Here is a 21,999-nt window from a genome sequence, read left to right as displayed (position 1 = left end):
CTCTCTCTCTCTCTCTCTCTCTCTCTCTCTCTCTCTCTCTCAAATAAATAAAAAAAAAATAAAAGAGATAATGAAAATATCATGGCCTTCTCTAAAGCTAATAAAGCTAGCACAATGGAATGTAATTACTTTCATATTATTTTATATTTTGTAAAAAGTGAATTTTATCTAATTTGATAAATCATTTCTCAAAAAATAGCAAAGCATTTTTTCTTTGGCTTCTTCTTAAATATAACTGGTGCTTAAGTGATTGCAATAAAGTGGTGTGACATTAGCTAAACGTAGTTTTAATATGTCCTCGGTGGCTGATGTACTTCATATAAAATGGAGAAATTATATTTCAGTAAATATATTTTCATGCTTTCCATTTTCACTCTCGGCTATTTTAAAGTTTGTAATTGATTAAGGCATATATTTTTATGTTTTGGGATTTTAAAAACTAAGTATATAGTTACAAATATGCACTAACAGTCAATAGTTCTAGTGACAAGACAGAGAAAGCATTATCTTCAAATTCATATTTCATCAACAGAAACAAAACTTACCTAAGCAATGAATTGTTGTATCTCATGGACAGATCTATTCGTTAAGGACACACATAACGTATTTCATGACAATACAACCTGGGAGTCATCAATTGAGGAAACACTTATACAGGCAGTACCCCAAGGCTGTAGTGTAAGTATATTGCTTTTCACCTGATTTTTCCCAAAAGAGTGCTTTCTGACGTTTGCACTGGAAGGCCGCCAGTCTGAGCTTTCTCTTGTCCACAACAGCCCCTAGGCCCACTCACATTTTCCAACCTCTGGACCAAGGTTTACTGGATGCCTAAAACCACAACCAATCCTTTTTTGTAGATTACGGAAGCAGACGTGATACTGCCCAAAGTATTTCCACTAGTGCATGATATAATAAAGTCACTGGAGTTTAGTTTTTTGAGACAGGATCTCTCTGTATTCTAGGATGGTCTTGAACACACTATGTAGCCCAGGCTGGCCTTGAACTCAGAACAATCCTCCTCCTTCAGCCTCCCAAGTGCTGGGGTTACAGGCATGCACCACCTCACCTAACAAGTCAATACATTTTATTTTCATTTATTTATTGTTGATGTATTTAGTACAGGGTCTATAGGGTCTCACTACACAGATCGGACTTGAAGCAATCCCTCCTGTTTTTCAGTCTCCCAAATGCTGGGATTACAGGCATGTGCCACCATGCCCAGTCTCAATCACCATCTCAGAGTGCCCCTGGGGCAGGGCCAGCACAGGCTGGAGATTAAACCCCCAGCCCCTGTGTCTCCCTAAACAGGCACTTCAATCCATTGAGCTATCTGGCCGACCCTTCTAGTCAAAAGATTTTAAAACGTCATCTTCCCTCTGTGGTGGCACAGGCAAGCTACATTCAACTCCCCACTATGCTTAAGTATTTAGTGCAGGGTCTGCAGGGTCTCACTAGTAGATCTGACTCGTGGTGATTCTCCTGTTTCAGCCTCGCAAGCCCTGGGATTACAGGTGCACACTACCACACCCAGTCTCAATCGCTGTCTCAGCCCACCCTGAGGGCATGCCTGGCACTGCACACCAGGGATTGAACCCTAGTCCCTGAATCTGCCTAAGCAGGTGCTTTAATCTGCTGAGCTATCTGGCCGGCCCTATTCTCACACTAATCTTGATAAAAACTTTCCAATGATGAGGAGGAGATTATTTTGGGAATCAAATTTACCACAGATGTACAGTTCTCTAAAGCACAGGAATACCTCCTCCCCCACTCTGCGCTCTTCCTCGTCTTCCCAAAGGCAAGCGGGATGTCTAAGCCTTCCCAAGAGGAAATGTTCATGTGTTATAAGTGCAACTCAATTCAGAAATTTCAAATCTGTAAATATTTATTGCCTACCCCTTTCTACTTTGAAAATTCTAATTATATGAATATAAGTTTCTTGATTTTGACACAGAGTGAACTATTATGACTGATCTGTACATTCTTTCTTCTTCATATGTATTTTGGACAATTTTTAGTACTATATTCATTTGAGTTTGTAAATAATTTACAATGTGCAATCTATTATTAATCTCATGCTATGTATTCATTTCAGAAATAGTTCTCTAAAATTCCCTCTGTCTACATCTTTCACACTTCAATACATCTACAATTTTTAATATGATGTGTAATTATTGATTTTCAATAAACTTAATGGGAAAAAAGGGGGGGAAATGTTTCCTGAAGCCAGACAAGGCTTCTGGCCAGAAAGTTTGCGCCTGAATATTCCCAAGTCTGTGCACCAAAGAGTTTCAGGTGTGACTGTTTCCAGGAAGCGCGCAGCAGCAATGGAGACCCTGACATTGTTTCAGTCCTGAATTCCCTGCACAGAGCTGAGCCCCACGGTTGCAGCAAGTGCCTGCAAACCCTTGAGAAGTCGTGTGGCCAGGGACAGTGATCAAGCCAAACTGCAAAGGTACAGAATGGACCATTCTTTGAAGATCTCTATCCAAATTTAAACATCCATTCTGCCATGCAGGAATCCTGGGGAAGGCCTTTAGGACGGTATTTTTCCCATAAACTCAAGAGGGCTGGGAGACAGTTAAAGGCGGGTTCCCCTCAGCCTCTCTAGCATCACAGGGTCTTGCGTGGCCGCTTGCACGTAAGAAAGACATTTTGCAGGATGGCAGAATTGGAATGGACCTGAAAAGTCAAGCCCTCTTGCAACTGATAATTAAAAGAGGTGTCCTCTCTGCCCCCTCTCACTTCAACAGTATGCGAGGTTACAAATGGATATGCTGTGTGACTGTCCCAGCTTCCACTGAGAGACTTCCTATGGGAAAGAGGGTCTCTATGGAGGAGTGCCTGGGGTGTTGCCGAGAACTCTTAAAAGGAGATGGCTTTCACACACAGCCAGAGAAGAAAAGAGAACACTCCCTTTGAGTGGCTTTAAAATAACCTTTTAATGTAAGGCAAATTTATTTGATTGGAAAATATTCTAGACTCCTATCTATCAATATAACATCCAGTCCACTGGTTTGGTTGTGGGTTTTTTAAAAAAAATTTGATTTAAAAAAAGAAAAAGCAGCAAAATGCCTACAATAACTTTTAAGACATGTAGTTTCCTTTCTGGACTGAGCATTAATGTTTAGAAAGAGTAGGGGTGGGGGCAACTTTGCATGCATGTGCTAGTAAAGAAAATAAATAGACACCTGAGATGAAGCGCCAGAAAGCTTCTCCCATCACTCTCACTGCTGGTCTGCGGGATCCTGACTCCACCTAGGCAGTCCTCCTGGCGGACACCAGGGCAGCTGCCCTCAGCGACCCCAGCACTAGCCACGGAGGGCGCACACTTAGGACAATCATCGCTCAGGCTCAGGAAGCCGCTTGGTCCACCGCAGTTTGCGGTCCTGCCCTGGGTAACCTGCAGCCCCTCCTTTCATCAGAGAAGACGTGAAAACCTGCTAATGCTGCCCCAAAGTGGCTCCCACGTCCCCCTGCCTCTTCCTCGTGCCTCAGTGAACAGGACTGATTCCAGCTCAAGCTCCTTGGTCTACTACATTGGAAGTCAATTTATCTTTCAGTTTGGAATTATTTCAGAGAATAAAAGAACCAAACACTCTTTCCCTGAATGTCATTCCTCCCAAATTGGATGTTACCTGTCGTTGTCTCAGCCCTGATACCCACCAAGGTACACATGAGAGAAACAACAAGAAATTTCTAGATAATTAAAGTTTAAGAATCCCCTTACAAGAATGATTGTCCTCAGGACACCAATATTTCAGTTTTTTCTTGAAAAATGAGATTTTTCTTGCTCACCTGAAGAATAATCTTCTCATCTGTCTTTTGGCATTTCAGAGCATGTCCAAAGGCCCAAAGGTATCTCTTAAAAATTTGTCTAAAAGTTCTACTGTTTATTTATAATAACATGCAAGCTTACATAGTATTATGAGTTGGTAATACTCAGACTCACATGTTTTCAAAAAGAAAAATGGCATGGAAGATGACAGGTTACAAGGTTATAAACCTTTTATTTCAAGTAGAACACATTATAAATTTAAAGTTACAGGAGGGTGAAGAAAATTATTTTTTTCCTCTAGACAATGCGCTTCTAATTAAGGACCTGTTCTTTTGGGGATTTAATGGAGAAGGACTGGAGGAATGACAACACTCCTGCTAATGATGCCTATTCTACAAAACCATCTCTCAACTTATTTTGGCAGTGCATGTGCTGTTCTACCTCAGGTTAAAAGTACTTACTGCTGGGAAGCTTTAATTATATTAAATAAGACATATACTTTGTTCAATGTAGTAATAACAACAACAACAAAAATGGACTAAGAAATCTCCAGCAATAAGTTCTGCTTAGAATTTAAATGAAGTCTCATAGATCTCTAAAGAGGATATAAAGAGCCCACTGAGATGACACTGAGCTCTGGGGCATCGTGCTTATTTCAGTGGTTATGGCGGCTCTCTGGGTTAAGACATTAAGAACGTGTTATGAGATCTTCATGACTAAATATCCTAACTGCATATGCATGAAGCACAATTTTGACAAAGCAAATCTTTCTACAGTTTGATTTCCTTTTTTATTCTATTTTTTCCATGTTTATATCCAGAAGACACTTAAATGATGGAATGGTCTTTCTACCACTGGGTGACACACTGTAATAGAGATAGATCCAGGGACCAAGTTAATAAATACAGGCAACTTTTTGTAATAGTAGAGGAAAGGCAAAAACAATCTGAAACAAAATACCCTCAAGTTAAAAAAAAATGGAATGAAAAAATTCTAATTTTACGAGACTGTTACCTGCCTGTTACCAAGTTCACCCTGGTCGTATCTTGACAGAAAATACCAAAATATCTCACGATACGTCTGGGGACGTGCTATTCCTTTCTGATCAAGGTGATTTCTAGTTGTCACAAGAATATTCCTTTTTATTAATTAAAAACACAGGCTGGGGGGCCTGCTCCTTAGCTCTGTTCTTTAGGTTGCTGTGGTTCAATCCCCACAACTCAAGCCAGCCAAACCTGCCCTTGAAGGCATTTGGAGAAAAAAAAAAAAAAAAAAAACCAAAAACCACAGGCTGTACAATAGCATGTAGCCTTCAGAAAAATGTACTTACAAATGTTTTCATGATCATGACAAATGTTTTCATCAGCTAAAACATCCAGCATTCATGAAGGTTAAATTTTCTTGTAAAATTCTGATTAAAGCCAATTTGTAATGTTGAAAAAGTACTAAAGAAGGGATTTCTTTTCTTACATTATTCGAGTAAGTCATTCTTATGCTTGGTCAGAATCAGTCAGAAAATAAGAAAGTGGGAAATAACTTTTTTTTATTATTATTATTTTAGGGAGGGGTCTACAGGGTGTTGAAGGTCTCACTACTAGATCAGACTCATAGTGATCTGCATGTTTACAGCCTCCCAAGAGCTGGCAATACAGGCATGCGCCACCACGCCCAGTCTCAATTGTCCTCTCAGTGTGCATTGGGGTCAGAGCCGGCACGGCAGGCCCGGGGATCGAACCCCCTACCCCTGTGCCTGCTTGAAGGTGCTTTAATCCTCTGAGCCATTTATCCAGCCAAAATAACCCTTTGTACTCATAATGAAAACAGTATTCACCACTTCTTGATATTTTCTCTCCCATGAGAACCAAATGTGATTTACCAAACTACTAAAAATTAAAAGCATGCTGGAAGTACTCACTGGACTTTGAGCACAGCAGCTTATGATTTATGAATGATAACTTTCAGAGAAAGCCAGAAAGTAATATCTGGATGCAGCGCCGAGTTATGCTGGCCAGGAGATCCAGATTATGTGCCACAATCAGGCACCCAAATATTTAATCTTTGGCTTTACTGAGATGGCGTCAAAGATCCTTCACAACACGCAGAAGGGGAAGGCCCAGAGAAGTCTGGGTTATCCACTGACACCTGGTGCTCCCCAGGGCCATGTTTACACCACCAGCGCTCTGGACTTGCTACAGCAGGGCTCCATTCTCTTCCAGGTGGTGCTGCCTGCCGACATCTCAGCCCTCACAAGGAGGAACATTCCTCAGCCTTGGCTGGCTCGTCCCGTGAACTAGCCAATGCCCTTGACTGCCCAGTAGTGCTGTCCTACAGATGCTTTAAACACCTGAGGAATGTCTTAGAGCCACCATTCTACCTCAGTGTAACAACAAATTCAATAAACCCTAAGGAAACTATGAGACCACAAGGAGGAGACACGTACACAGTACAACGACACCTGGCCACAAGTTGCTGGCTGATTCCTCAGGTGAGCTGACTCCTCCGCAGCCCAGAGTCACTAGGCATCCAGGCAGGCTGGCCATAGCCGGGTGCTGGAACAGCAGCACTGTGCTCCTCCTTGGGGCAGCTGCCTCGCCCATTCTGCACAAAGATGAAAGGAGAAGCAACCCTGCGTCAACAGAGCTGGTCTCATTGGGGGGTAACACTGCCAGTGCAGCATCTTGAAAGGAGGCGCACTTCCTGTTCACTCTCCAATCAGCTCTCTTCTGCTGTCCCCATGACATGGTAGGTCCATTTTTTCCCTTGTACCCAAGGATGTGGGATGGAGACCCAAGGCAGCCAAATCCTGATGATACATAGAGTTTCCTGCTGGCTTGAGCACAACTCCTTCAAAGTACAGAAAAGTACAAACAACTTTTCCAAAAAAGGCAGAAGACTCTACTAAAAAGATGCTAGACTTCCAGGTGGACTTGAAGAGTGAAAGGCCTCTTCCTCAGCATGGATTTCCTATCTAAGCAGCACCAACAGCTTCTGCACACAGAGGACACGTGTAGAGCAAGCTCATCCACATAGCAGTGAATGGAGAAAAAAGAGGGAGAGCCAGAAGATATGGAACTAACACTGCATCATGTCCACTTCCTGCCACTCGCTGCACCAGATGCTTTACTTATGGAACCTTTTATGCCCACCCCCAGCACCTTCGAAGGAGGTTGTGTTGTCTCACACTAAACTGGGCTCAGAGAGGTGACATGATTTGCCCCAGGGCTGGAGGCTTGTAGGGGCAACACTCAAACTTGCTTGTGATTTTCCAATTATCCCTACCAGTGGATGCTTTTCTCAAACAAAAATCTCACTTAAATCCTAAGTAACCTAGATAAACCCAAAGTCGACGGTGTATTTTTAAACCCGTCTTTGATGGAGAGCCACTTCAGGAAGGCAGCAGATGGCAGTGGGTTTCAGAGTGAATGGAAGAGGAAGGGAGAGAGCACAGAAGAGATCCCATCAGAGATGAGATCGCATTCAAAGAAGGTCCTGGAGGATGGAAACAGCCCTTGGAGGTGAGCCTGCAGTTAGCAGCTCCTCAAACTCTCTGCTATAAACTATGAGACTAAAGGAAAAAAACAAATAACCTTTTGGTCCCTATACCTACATTTTAAGATGACACTCAAGAACAACTTTTTATTTGTGCATCTCAAGACAAGGTTTTCTTCCATTCTCCATCCAGGTATAATATCAAGCTGCCATGGTTGTCTGGTATAGCGCAGAACCGCTCAGGAGCTGTGCCCCCTGGTGCTCTGCAGCTTCCACTGAAAGACAGCTGACATGCTCAGGGTGCTGCGCCGGAGGAAAGCGAGCACAGGCCAAGTGTGGCCAATCCCTATCCTTCGCTCTGCTTTGGCCATGGACACACATCATGCCTTGCTTTTCTCTGATCTCCAGATCTGCTATTTAGTGTATCTTTCTCCCCTTTCAAAGGTGGAAATCTCCAAAGCATGTTCCCCAGCCATCAGCTCTGTTTAGCTTATAGCCTCTCTGTAGCTTTACTGACAACTACATACTAACCCCTGAAAGTTATACCTCAATACCAAATGTCACCTAAGCTCCAAACTTGTCTGTCCGAATGTCTACTCATTCTTTTGGCAGAGGTATGCCACAGGCATCTCAGATTCAGTGTGTCCTAAACTGAACTCATGAACTGCACACAAGAAGTGTCTTCGTCACCTGTGCCGTCCTGCCACCACCCATGCGCTTGCTCCGGCCACAGTCTAGGAGCCTCTGGACCACAATTTCCCATGTGCCACCAGTTACCATTGTCTGCTGATGCTCCCCTCAAAAGGTATCTTATCTAATTGTCCACTTCTGCGGAGGCCTAGCTCAGAGCCTCTCCTTGAAGGAGGAGTGAAAGTCTCCATGTTGGCTGAACCCGGTCCTATTTCCAGGTACTGGTGTGCACAGAGCTGACTAAGACTTTTCCTTTTCCCTTCAATTGGTAGTAAGCAATACATATCGTCCCACCTCGGTGCTGGCCATAGTCTTTGAAGCTGGCAGGCAGTGTTTCCCCGAACCCATTGTTCCCTTGTGTGAGGTGGGAGGAGGCAGGATAAAGAGCCAGCACTCCAGGCTGTGGGCTGGGATCAGCCCGGAGACAGAGGCTATGACTCCCTGGGGCTTGAAAGATTACACATCAGAGCTAAAGCACTGACCCCAAAACATGAGATACCGTCTCAGTCGTGCAATGCTGATTATTTTTGCAGAGCCTTCTCCTCTGCACACTGCTGAGCTGAATGCAGGCCTCCTACCTGGCCCAGCTCACAGCACCTACCTATTTCCCACCATTCTCAGTTACTCATGTTCAAGCCACTCCCTTGTCACAAATTAATAAAACCTGGGCTTAGCCCTGGTCAAGGCCTTGAATCCAGCTGGCCATCATCATGGCTGCACTCAGGACCCCGAGGATCCCCACAACTACAGATATGCCTGAGTGTCTTTATTCTCACCGCAGGCTACACTGGAAAAGGCAGATTAGAATGAACTCCCTAGAATTCCAGTAACTTCTCCATGGGATTACAAATATAAACTTCCTGGGCCTTGATGAGGCTTCTCTCCAACATCCCTGCATGGCACAGCAGAAGGCCCTGCTGTCCTTCACTGATGCATCCTCACCTCCCCCAGCTCCTACCACAAAACCACAACTACCGCTTCTCAGAAATACCAAGCTCTTGGCTCCGACAGTCCCGCATCGCCCTCTGCCTCTGGCTCTCCTCTTCACATTAGTTCCCCTGATCTCGTCTTAGAAGGTATTTTCTGGGGAGGTATTCTTCAGCCACCTTCCCGGCACTGAGCACACGCACAATCACATGGTTATTATACTCACATGGCTATTTCTTCCTCCACCCTGCTTAAACCTCTGCCCACCCTGTTCACGGTCTCTAGTGTCACACACAGGCAGGCACAGCAGGTCCCACAAGTACCTGGTGACCAAATGAGCGCTGGTTCACAGAGGCTTTCTGGGCATGCTCCATGTCATCAGTCCTGACGGCTTGGCTCCTGGGAGGTAGCTGATGTCAATGCAATTTTACACATTTGCTTTAACACATCTGTGCTGCCTACCTTACTCAAGGGCCGTGATTAGGGGAGAAAAGCCTATATTTAAATTCTGGATCTGCACCTACCCTAAAACCTACACATTTGAGAAATGACCTGCCTCTCCTGACCTCAGATTTTTCACTCGGCTGAAAAATTCTCTTCGTAGCTCTCGTATTCTGCTTGTCTGAATGCACAATACTCTGAACCCACAACACCACTTTACTCACAACCAGGTGACAGCACCTCGTATTTGCCTTGTAATTCTCCAAATCAGTGTCATGTCCATTTGACACCACATGATCTAATCTTAACTTCTAGAAGAATACAGCTGCCAGATGCAGACATCTGCACTTCTACCACCACCAGTTTCCTTCTGAGGCTACAGATAGCCATGAGGATGGAGCCCGGGGAAGCACCCCCACCCCAAAACTGGGCTTCTGGAAGGCACTTCCCAGGTTCCTCAAAGCCCACAGAGCCCTCACGGCCCTCATGGCCCCCATCTTCTGCACGACTCCCCCAGTGCACTAAGCCATTCCCACCTTGAACACCATCTCGACGCCTTCGCACTTCCTGTTACTCCTGCCCAGCACCACCCTTTTAAGGTAGTGAATGCTTTTGTTCTGTGGTTCATTCCCATCTCTTGTCCTTGTCAGATGTCATACTTGATGAAACTATGCTATCCTTCCCATCTGCTTTCTGTCCTTAGGTCCTTCTGTATTTTTCTTTCTATTGTCACAACAACTTGTTTGTGTACTATCTGAATCCTCAAGCTGGAATGAAAGGGTACAAAGACAGAATTCCGGTTGCATTCCCTGTAACATTTCTGGTGTCTACAGGAGTACACAGTAATTGCTCTCAAAATACTTACTGAATGAATAAGTATAGGAAAGAACAAGTGATCCCTTAGCAGAAATCTAGAAGAGAGGAGCCCTGACACTCTTCCAACCCAACATGCAGGAATATGTGACAGGGCAGGGCAGGGGCAGCCAAGAAAAATGCAGAGGGTGACCTTAGGTCACTGTGTCAGGGCAGAAGGGCCGGTATGTAGCCCTGCATGCGGGAAGCTGAAGAAGGAAGGGCTGCGCACAGGGGCTGCAGGTAGGGATGAAACCCTGGGGCCTGCCAAGCAGGCCAGCCACCGGGTCTCCTGCCAGGTGTGCACACACATGCCTTGGCAGCTTGGCCAGGAGAACAGGGACTCCCTAGGGCGGCCTCTGTAGAAATGAGAATCAGGACGCAGGTGGCTCTCTGTTACCTAGAGACAGATGGCATGTGCTTTTTCATATCTTCCTTTTGTAATCTGCCTTTTAAAATTATTTAACCAAATTCCACATTTAAGGTACTCACAATTCCACTAGCCGCCCCACCACCAGAGCCGAACTCACACTCAGAGTCTCATGTACCATCTCACTTCAGAGCTTTTCCTTTTGGTGCAAGTACTCTGAGTCTTACTGGATGACTCTCTAACCTTTAAATTCCTTCAGGGAAGCCTGTTATCCTCCCAGCACCAAGAGGCAAGGACTTAGGGTATTCTCAACAAATATCTGATGACTCAAGTAATGTATTTTGAAATTGAGCTCCCCAAAAGCACTAAGATATTCATCATTATGCATCACCAAGTCATCTTACGCTTAGTTATGCACGTCCAGGCAGAAAGGTTTTGAATTAAAGTTATAGAACTGGGGAACACACAAGACAGCAAGGAACTGTCAGCTACCAGGTAGGGTACGCTGAGACAGGTGAAGCTAATGAAATGTCTATCTAAACTGCGGACTCTGAAGAGATTTCTGCTTATACTAGGAGGAATTTTTCTTATACTAGAAAAATTATTGTACCCTTGTATTTTACTTTTATTTTCAATGTTTCTATTTTGAATACTTGAATACTATTTACATTATGATTAACTGAGTGGAGTTAATATATGCACTTTCGTGTGTGTGTGTGTGTGTGTGTGTTTGTGTGTGTGGTTGGCTCAGCCCACTTGGGGGATGGGGCTGGCATGGCATGTGGTGCCAGGGATTGAACTGAAGTCCCCGTCCCTGCGCTTGACTAAGCAGGTGTTTTAGACCTGAGCCATCTTGCACGCTGTATGTACATTTTTTCAGAGAAATTTTGTGGTCTTTTTATAAAACCACTGTGCTTATATATGACTTTCAGAGGATACATTTGCTCTCCACATATAGAATATTTGATATAATTGGTTCAACAAACATTTACCGGTACAAACAATACACAAGTCACATGCAAGGCACTGTATAAAAAAATATAAGCTTCAAATAAGAAAAGCAGCTGTGATGGCCTTACAAAGCCGTGCCCTGTGTGCCTGGATTTACATTTATTTATAGTTATTTACACATGTATTGCACTTGGTTATCTATGTTTGTGTTTGCACATGTTTATATGTAATACTTTTGTTTACATTACAAGTCCTTCAAAGGTAGGCAAACTATATATAAAATATTTTTGGCCAAAGTCTGAGGCCCAGCACAACTTGAGTGTAGCCACCAAGGAACATGCTTCCCTCCTCTGGATCCACCTTCAGAGAGGGAACAGGCTGTGCTCTTAACCTCACCCCTGCTTGTAATGCCCCGCAAAATCTCCATGTTCCCCTCCTCCTCGAGTGCAGAGGACTGCAGCATCCGGCAGGCTCCAGCCTGCCGTCCCCAAGGACTTCCCTGACCTTCCCGCCAGAACGTCAGACACCCTGGCTTCCACCACCTCAAGAACTTTCTCCCCGCTCAGGTGGCTTTGCTCCTTTCTCCTGTCACGTTTGTCACCTCCACCTAGAATGCAAGTTGTACCCCAACCTTTGTTTTGACTTCTACCCCAGCCCCCAGGAACGAGCACACACGATGTGTTACATCACTTATTAACGAGCTCACAAAGCTCAGTGAAGCTCTATGCATGTCATCAAACCTCTCACATCTTTTTTTTTTTTTTTTTTTTTAATGAGCAGAATATATCTATTGAGGAAAAGAAAGCGCCTATCCAAGAGAGGGGGACAGGAGGGGGGCCTGAGCATGTTGTCCTCAAACTTCATTGTTATTTATGATTTTATTTATTTATTATTATTATTTCTATTTTATTATTTATTTATTTTCTGTCTTTTTAGGAAAGGGTCTACAGGGTGTTCAGGGTCTCACTACTAGATCTGACTCCTACTGATCTGCCTGTTTACAACCTCCCAAGAGCTGGGATTACAGGCACAAGCCACCATGCCTAGTCTTCACATATCTTATCAGTAAAGAAATAATAAACTTACAGAATTTGGTTTTGTTCTGTTATCACTGCATCAGATGTCTCACATTTCACAAAACGGGTCACAAGTATAGTCTAACAGTATCTACTGAATCAATCTCCCTAAAGAATTTTTTGTTAGGCAAACGAATGTAAATACTTTTGACCAACGTTACTGGCTAAGATCCATAAAACTTACACTATTTTTTCCTCGGCGTATACAAGAAAAGTAAAATAATTTTTATTTCAGATGTGAATTATTGTTATAGAAAAAACAGTATTTTTGAAAAGTTGAAACTGACAGTCAAAACTTAAAAGTGACTCTGGCGCTAAGTTTCATAGCTCCCTTGTAGTCTCGGGCGGTGTTTCAAGATAACAAAAACCTAGAGCGATTGAAACATGATCCAAATTCCGAATTAATCCAGGTTCACCACTATGAAAATTGGGTACCATGATGTGATTCACTTTTCTTTAGAAGAGTAAACACAGGAAATCCAGGCTTTTTCTTTGATTTGTTTTTGGCAAATTAATGACTCACAGAGGAGAGGTTCTCCAGAGGACAATCAAGTACTTTAATACCTCACTTCCCGGTCAGCAGCCCGGGATTTCAGCAGGACCAAAACAGGTGCAGACCAGGCCTCACCTAGGTAGGCTACTGGTAACGCAGGTGGTGGGGGGATGGGCCACAACCGGGGCCCCTGGCCCACGGCCACTGTTCCCCCAGGCTGCTCCACACCAGGGTCTGAAGAGTCCCCCACCAGAGAGGAGGACCCCTGGCTCTCAAGAAATCACTCATTTATTGAGGAGGAGCTCATTTTGTTTCTAACAGGCCCGACGGAGAAACACCTCTCTTTCCAAAAGTGAACTGAAGGGTTTAATCACAGTATTTTACCAGTCTGCACTCTACAAGAGGATTTTGGGTAACAGTGGGCAGCTAGCATAATGTAGTATCTTCTTAAAAACAAAGATAAACATAAAACCAAACTGGTAAGCACACGGTGAGGGGTATTTGCATAAACTGTCCATCACCTTCACCCTTGACAACAAATATAGTCTTAAAACTGTTAAAACATTCCACCCAGGAACCACCCTTCACTAGATCTTGCTTAAAGAAATAATCTGATAGAAATATATAAGGTAGAATGGAAATATACACGTAACCTTTGTCATTTAAAAAAGCATCAATCTGAAATCTGAACAAAGATTTCCTCAAAGTGCTATTTATAGTGTAAATATTTGCAAATAGTGTAAAGGTCCAATTTTAAGGGAGCAGTTAATAAATTATGACATACTCATAAAATCCAATATTATACAGACTTTAATGAAGTTGTAGAGAGGTTGTGAAATGTTTTTAGCATGATAGGCTAGACAAACAAAACAGGCTGCTATCTTAACTACTGGAAAAAAATTCTTTAAAAATAAGGAAGAAAAAGATGCTAAAATGTTATGCATGCCTTTGGGTCATAAGATTATAGGTACATTTTCTTCTTGAGTTTTTAGTACTTAAAAAATTTTCTAAAATGTTTAATCAAAGTGGGTAGTGCTTTTGCAGTTAGAAACAGCACTATCTTTTGAGAAACTCTAATAACTATGATATTACAAATATTTACACATATATGATCACTGAATCGATCTGACTTGTGTTCCCAAGTGAGTCAATGTCAGTCTCTTGCCTATGCCAGCACCAGTTTTCACAAAGTAGCGACTGTCTCTGGATTCACCCTGCATTTCAAATGAAAGATGCTCATTTTCAAGAGGAAAATATTTGCTTTTCAGCACCTCTGTGATTAGCTCACTATTTACAAAAGAGCTTGTGTTATTTTTGTTTCACTAATCTCCAATATTCTTTTCATATTTCTACTAGCTTTATTCACTGTATTACAATCATTCATTTATAGTTGGCTACCTTATTGCATTATGACTTGATCCCCAGTCTCAAAAAAATTCTCATAATTCAATGGAAATAAAAACATGAACATTGCCTGAACTCTGGGTTGGCCAAACATCCTCACAACTGGCTACCATGAGTGATATCTGCCTTTTTATCAATAACAGCCCTTCAGGTCCTGCTGCTTTCCAATATGTTTCCTTGAGATACAGAATCACAGGATTATACCTGCTTTAATCCAGAGAAAGCCCTCTCCAGAACCAGTGAACACAAGGCTAAGTCATACCAAGAAGGTCTCTAACTGAGATGCCCTACATCTCTCTATGGTGAACACTCTCTCTCCTGCAAACAGTGTATTCAACCACAGGTGAGCTCCAGGTATCATCAGCAGGAAGGCCCTGAGAGTTTCTTCGACCTATCTGAAATTCCTTCCTGTCGCCTCTTTGCCTGTGCATAGTCATCAGAACTCACCTCCTGCAAGCAGCCTCTCCTGGTTCACTTCGGGCACTTTTAGATAAGTCCATTCCTTTCTGTGGCCATAACATTTATGTCTGGCTGGTGCTGTTAAGTCCAAATTTCATAATACAGCTAGCATTGTGTTCTTGATTGCTCTCTGAAAGAGTTCCAACCCTAAAACCATAGTATCCAAGTGTGTTGGTTTAAGAGTTTTATGTATTGTTGTTCTACTTCACCAAATAGGCTATGAGATTCTCACAAATGTCTATTTTCGTCCACCTTCTCAGTAACCTTCTACTTATCCCTCTCACACACATACAGTTTTTTGCACACACAACTAGTTGCACATCTTGTAGATCCAAACTGCTCTTCACTTGTTGAGGAATGATACGATGTCATCTGTAGTCTATCAGTAAATCTTTCCCAAAGCACCTTCCTGTGTAAATCTTTATAACAAGCGTGTGCTCTGCATACCTACCACATTCAGCATATGCTGGTTTACTCTCTCCTCTTTCTCCCTGCCCTCACTCTGTATCTCTTACTCCTCTCATTTCATAGGGTAAGGTATCTACATGCAAAAAGGTAACTTCAGGCCAAGGCCGTTGGCAGAGGTCCCTTCTCTTTAATGGAAATCAGTGACTAAAATTAAGCTTCGCACACATCTGACTTGCTGATGTGTCTACCCTGCGTAATGACAGAGATCCTTCAACTGAGGGGGAAACCTACTAGACTATTAAGTTTTCAGCCAAAGCTGAATATAATCCTGCCAGACAACTCTCTTCAAACAGTCGCTCTGACTTCATGCTCAGATGTCTTAAAAGTGAGCTCCCCATCTTCCTTCCCAATCACAGCCCTCTGCTGACTCCCCCAATTCTATCCCTCTCAGATTTAAAATTGACCTGCCCTGTTAGGACCAGGGTGACTTCCTAAAGCTCCAGGATAAACTATGGAAAGGGACGGACCTGGCATTCTCTGCCAGCTCCTTCACATTCTACTCTGACAGTAGGAGCTCAGGCATGGAAACAGAACCTCTCCAGACCTCTATTTCCTGCTCAGAAAGTGGGGTGGTGGGGGATACTTACCCACCCAGCACTGTGGTGAAGATTTTGTGAGACTGTATATCTAAGGCATCCAGCAGACACTCTTCAGATTTAAGTTCTACTTTCCCTCACAGTGCCTGACAGCTAATAGAACTCTCTCTCCCTCTGAAGAGCCGCTTGTTCCATATTCTTATTGACTTGCACCAGGAAGAGTATTTAAAGTCAGGGCAGATGGTAGAGTTCCAGATCTCCGATCTACAACCCAACCCCTTTGTTCTATTGATCTGCCCACCTGTTCAACTTCCTGATTCTGCTCCAGTCTCCTTGCCTCACTTTTGGCCAAGCTCCAAACCCAGAATCTGCACATGTGCTGTTCCTTGTGAGGCACTCATATCCAGCTTATCTCTGAGCACGGACACTGCACCCTTGCCTGCTAACCTCTGTTCCTCATCTTCTGCCTGACCTGGATGTCTAGCACTCTGGCTGAACATGAGAAGGCCTACTGAGCCCAGGCAGTTAGGTCTGGAGTGGTGGATTGTGACTGTGGGCCCGAGAAATAGCACACAGTGGTTAAAACCAAGCCCTGATGTCAAACTGCTCAGTTTTAAATGCAGCCTTATCACTTAATGACTACAAATCTTAAGTGAGTTATTATCTTCCCCTCCAGGGCTCTAGTGTGGTTTAAATAATACAATTAATGGAAAGCACACAACTTGGCACTTGCCTTACCAGGTAGGTCTTCAATAGCATCAGTTCTACACCTATCTCTAGGATTTTTGGTCTTCCACACATGTGGTCACTTCTCCTCCTGGCCTAGCTTGTCTTCCTGTTCTGGTCCCTTCTAACCCATTTCATTTCACAAACACTGCAGTGACTGAAGGTATCCCTTCACCCCCACATTCCACCCTGGCAGTGGTTCACAGCACCGCTCACACGTTCTTCCTGCCAACTTTCTAATCCAGGACCAATCATTTTATGCCTAAGGGATGCCCCAAAATCTGTGCCCGGCGCTCCCCTCTTCCACCTCCAACAAATCTAATGAATTTAATAGTTCTGTGGTCCTCACTTCACTTCCCTGTTCAAAAATTTCCCTGACTCTAGAAATCCCAAAATAAAAGTCTCCAATACCATGATCATGGATTGGGGCATGATTCTGAAAGCAAAACCAGTGGGCTGGAGATGAGGCATGTAGGTATTTACTCAAAGCACACAGACATGGAGAAATCATCAGTTCCTCAGTCAATAACACAGCGTAAACCAGGCTGCGTCCGACAGAGTTCAAACCGGAAGGCATTATTTCATCACTGACCTTTGTCTTGGTTGGAAGAAGGGGTCTGCCTGTGAGAACTGGAGGCCTGCTAGCACCTGAGCTGCCTCTGCGCTAACTGCACATCGTTACGTCAGACACGGCCCTTCTATCTGGTGGCGTGCACTGTTTATTGGGCAGCATCATTTGCTTGGAGAACCGTAACTCTGTGTGATATTAACAGCATCAGCCCAGTTTCCTCAGGCGCCACCACATGGCTGGGCACATGACTGAGGCCGAGACTATCAGAAACAGTCTTGTTAGACAGTGACCATCAAGCCAGGCCAGTCAGAACCCCTCGATGAGAACTGGATCAACGGGGTCAGGAAGCAACAGGATCAGGAAGCAGCAGGACCTCTCTTTCTTATGGACTCTACCTCATGAGCTTAGGCGTAGATCGTTTTGTTGTTGTTGTTGTTGTTGTTGTTGTTGTTGTTGTTGTTGTTGTTTTCATGTATTTGCTACAAGGTCTCACTGCACAGCTTGGACTCGTAGATCCTCCTGTTTTCAGCCTCCCCAGTCCCGGGATTACAGATGCGTACCACCATGCCCAGACTCGGTGGCTGGCTGCCCGGGGGCAAGGTCAGCCTGGCATGTGGTGCCACCAATTGAACCCCAGTCCTTGCGCTTGCCTAAGCAGGTGCTTAGTCCGCTGAGGTATCTCGCCACCCCAGAAATATGAACAGTGGTCTTTCTTTGTACATATGAAGAGGACATCAGAGGAAAATTGATCCTGAGAAAAGTAGCGCTGAGAAATGAAGAGACAGAATCCTGAAAAAAAAAGTCCCATGAGTCTCTGGTTCTAGTCATGACTGAATCAAGGTTCTCTTTGAGTGTTTCATTTGCATCAACCCATGAACCTTTCTTGTTTAAGCTAGTTATATTTAGGTTCATCAGGGCCAGCCAAATAGCTCAGTGCATTAAAGCTCTTGAAAGCAGGCACAGGGGCTAGGAGCTCAATCCTTGGGTGTGGTGGTGTGTGCCTATAATCCCAGCTCTGGGGAGGCTGTAAACAGGTAAATCACTATGAGTCCAATCTAGTAGCGACACCCTGAATATCCTGTAGGCCCTTCCCTAAAATACAAAATAAATAAATAAATAAATAAATAAATAAATAAATAAATAAAATTAGGTTAGTTACACCTATAATGAAAAGTATCATAACTCCCTTCCACAAGAACACGGCATACAGCAATGCTGTGGGGCATCTGATCACCCTTGGTGCAATTAATGTCCAGGACAGCGTGAGGAGAGTACAGCAAGTAGACTGCGCAGATCTGCGTCTTCACACCTCGCCACACTCCTACACCTCCTCTGGAATTTCACCTTTGGTGACAAAGTTTCCAAACTACATCCAGAGCCTAGAATACAACCCACTAATTAAGAGTGCAGTAATTCAGAATTCCTCCCCTGTATATGAAATGTAAATTACTTCATTCTTCTAGACACATTCAAAGCTCTTGGAAGAGTCCTATCAAGGATTCTGTGACCATCAAATCCCTAAAATTCTGCTGGGGAGGTAAAAGAAGATAAAGTCAGAGGGAACAGGACGGGAGCCCCAACAGCGACCACTAATAATCCAAATTCAGGGAGTCTGGGAGGTCTCGGTCTCATAATGGAAGATTCCTGTCTTTCAGAACGTAAAACTGTACTCTGAGATTCAACATCCTCCAAGTCCCAAAGCCAACCTAATCTCTGTCTTCTGCTTACTCTCGGTTTCCAAAGCACACTGCAGTTCTCCCATCTCTATAAATCCTGCAAAGAGGCAGTGGAGCGTAGGGGTGCAAACGTGCTTTGCAGTACCAGTCTTGGCTTCACCAGCTTTCTGCTCTAATTACCTCTGAGGGTTGTTCTGAAAATCAATTGCCATTATTTGTGAAAATTCATGGAAAACCAGCAAGTACCAAGTGAAATTTGATATTTGTTGTTTTATATACTCTCAGCTCGCATAAGCAATCATATGCCAGGCACCTAGGGCCAGACCTGTGCTGTTTCCTATCAAGACCCTTTTCCTACATCCCGCGCATGGTCCATCCTGCCTCCCTCCAGACCTGACCTTGCGAATTGCAACTCACACGCACAGACACACACATTCTGCTTTCTTGCTGTCCCCAATTCCACCAGAACTCACTTACACAGCATTTTAAGAGAAAGTGAATGTCACCAACCCAAAGTCTCTGCTTCACATGTGAGGGCAGTAAAGACTATGACATTCAAGGAACTTGTGCAGGGCCACACACTCAGAGATCGAGTCAGGTTGACAGACTCCCCATCCACTGCCTTTAAGCCCCACTGCACCAGTACCCAGCCCGTACCAGTTCTCTGAAATTTGGAAAAACCGTTGGTCAGATCCCGCCCCGCGGCCTGCCTTATTCAAGGCACCCCAGCAAGTGCCCACCAAGCAACGTCCTTCATGGGTGAACATGTATCAGATATTCAGGGAAAAAAATACACTTTAATTCCAGGAAGAAGCAGCTAGATCCGTGACAGAACTGCAAATATTCTGTATTACAACGAAGGATCTATCTCATTGCAGCTTTGTTTTTCTGTCCCTACAAAAATCTTTTTCCCAAATTTAGTTCACCTGATGAAAGACTCCCCATAGTACCTCCTATTTAGGCAGAGTAACGCTATGTGAAGTGCGTCTGTACACTATCTCCTCTTTCAAGTTTTGCATCCTGTTTAGTAAGTACTGTGAAGGCTTAGTACTTCCTAGGAGGACTTACTATTTTTTACCTTCTAGTTCTGTTTCAGAACATAAAAGGTGCCATTTGCTTATTGCTTTGGTCCTATCTGTTTCTGTAAACTCAGTCTGAATTTCTTTTCCTTTATACTAACAGTACGTATGGTAATCAGTTTAACCAGTTTGCTCAGACCCACTTCCTTGTATGTCAGTAGTTATCTTTCTCTGTGCAGTAAACTATTGTCAAAATTCCAAAGCTACACAAGTCCAAATATAGCTTTCTAACTCTTGGAGCATTCAAAGGCATCACTAAAAATTCTTCTAAGTTAAATCAAATGAAGCCATCCCACTTGAAACTGACCATTGTTGATCCGCCCTTTCTGACTGAGGATGTTTTCAGATGCTTTATTTAGCTAGACCTGCCTCAAAAGCAACAGGTGAAGCACTGCTTTGCAAAATGCCTAGAAATTAGACAGATTTCCTAAGCATCAAATTTCCCTTTACCAAAAGCTTTCCCAGGATAGATACAAAGATAATTACAGGCAGGGCTACAAATTATAGCTAAATTAATCCATCGTTATGCGCTCTCTAGTAGGACTCTGTCAGAGCAAAAGTATTAAGAGCTCAATAATGCATACATTCTTTCATAGTAAAATCTCAAAACATTAAATTGCTAAAACATTCAATTACAGACTCCACTTATTTGAAGCATTATTTTCTGTTAGCGACAAGCCTGCTTGAGCGTGTGAAAAGCATGAAACTACAATCAGATGCCTTGGTACAGATACACACCAGTAGGAAAATAAAGTAAAATTTAAAGAGTTCCAAGAGGTGACCGGCTTTTCTCAAAATGGTAATGTGGTCTAGTGTTAGTAGCCAAATAACTCACTGAAGGTCATTTTATGTGGTTCTGGGTAACTGAAGAAATGACAAGCCATGAAAGGAAATAGCTTTCTAAGGCATGGGCAGTGAGCGCAGGAAGCGCTCCAGAAGGCATGCCTCTGAACTCCGTATGCCAGCGAAACCTGAAGAGGGCAACACCCTTACCGAAGAAAACTAAGAATATTTGTCCATTTCTGAACTAGTCTCTAGGCTGTTGTTGTTCATAAACACTTCCGAAGGTCTGCGGTGGAAAAGACAAGGTGAGCCGAACACATTCAGTTTTGTAGCACGCCAAAACTGTGCTGTGGTTTACACTTTACAGGGGCCAATTCCAATTTCTCCAGTATAGATAGATAGATAAATAGATATAGATACAGATATAGATATAGATACATGGATATACATATAGATATATGGAATTTAAGGGCAGGCATCTACCTTTCCCTCTGACATTATCAGAGATAACTGATACTGAGCAATGAATTGTTTTTATTGCGCGCGCGCACACACACGCACACAACTTCTCTAAGTGCAGTAAATACACGCAGAGCTTTGCACCTACACAATAGGAAGCGTGAGCTCCAATAATGAAACACCGCAAAAGAACGATTCAGGAAATAAACCCTGCAAGCCCAGTCCTTTCCTTAGGACGCACCTACACGGGGACCAGAGGGCGCTGGATTTCTGTCCTCTCCGCTCCACGGGTGACCGCACCCGCCGGCACCACCTGCGCAGCGCTGCGCTCTGAAGCCGAGCCGCGCGCCGACCCCGGGCCGGGACAAAGGAGGCGCCGCTCGCCGGCCCGCCCGCTGAAGACCCGGCCGCGCTCCAAGCTCCGCTGCCCGGGCCGCCCCGAAGAGGAGTCGGAACGGGCGGCGGGCTCGGCGGGCTCGGAGGACTCCCAAACTTCAGCAGCCCAACTCCGCGCGTACCCCGCCCTCACCTGTGCGCGGGGCTCCTCCGGCGGCCGCGGGGCTCGGGTGCGGCGTCAGCGGGGGTCTCGGCGCGACGCGGCGCCCTCGCTCCCCATCCCGGCGGGCGGCGGCTGCGTCAGGCGCGGGGGCGGTGCGGGGCGCGGGCAGGCTGCGGGGGCCCCGGGCGAGGCGGGGGCGGCCGCGACGCCGGGAGACAAAGGGACCCCGACCGAGAGGCAAAGTTTTCCGCTCCGCTCCCCACGGATCCCAGCGC

At 44.4% G+C, this 21,999-nt stretch overlaps 1 protein-coding gene across 1 annotated transcript in view; it reads right to left on the bottom strand.

The window, feature by feature from the left end:
* Positions 1-21,796, bottom strand: part of Tmem200a (transmembrane protein 200A) — a 74,548-nt gene extending 52,752 nt beyond the window's left edge. Inside the window, exon 1 of the mRNA XM_004630257.2 lies at positions 21,755-21,796. The gene's annotated coding sequence lies outside the window, so the exon portion shown is untranslated. The remainder of the gene's footprint in view (positions 1-21,754) is intronic.
* Positions 21,797-21,999: the final 203 nt, after the last annotated feature.

Source organism: Octodon degus, unplaced genomic scaffold (assembly GCF_000260255.1).
Source record: "Octodon degus isolate 3935 unplaced genomic scaffold, OctDeg1.0 scaffold00034, whole genome shotgun sequence".
Lineage (NCBI taxonomy): Eukaryota > Metazoa > Chordata > Mammalia > Rodentia > Octodontidae > Octodon > Octodon degus.
This window is presented reverse-complemented; position numbering and strand designations above follow the sequence as displayed.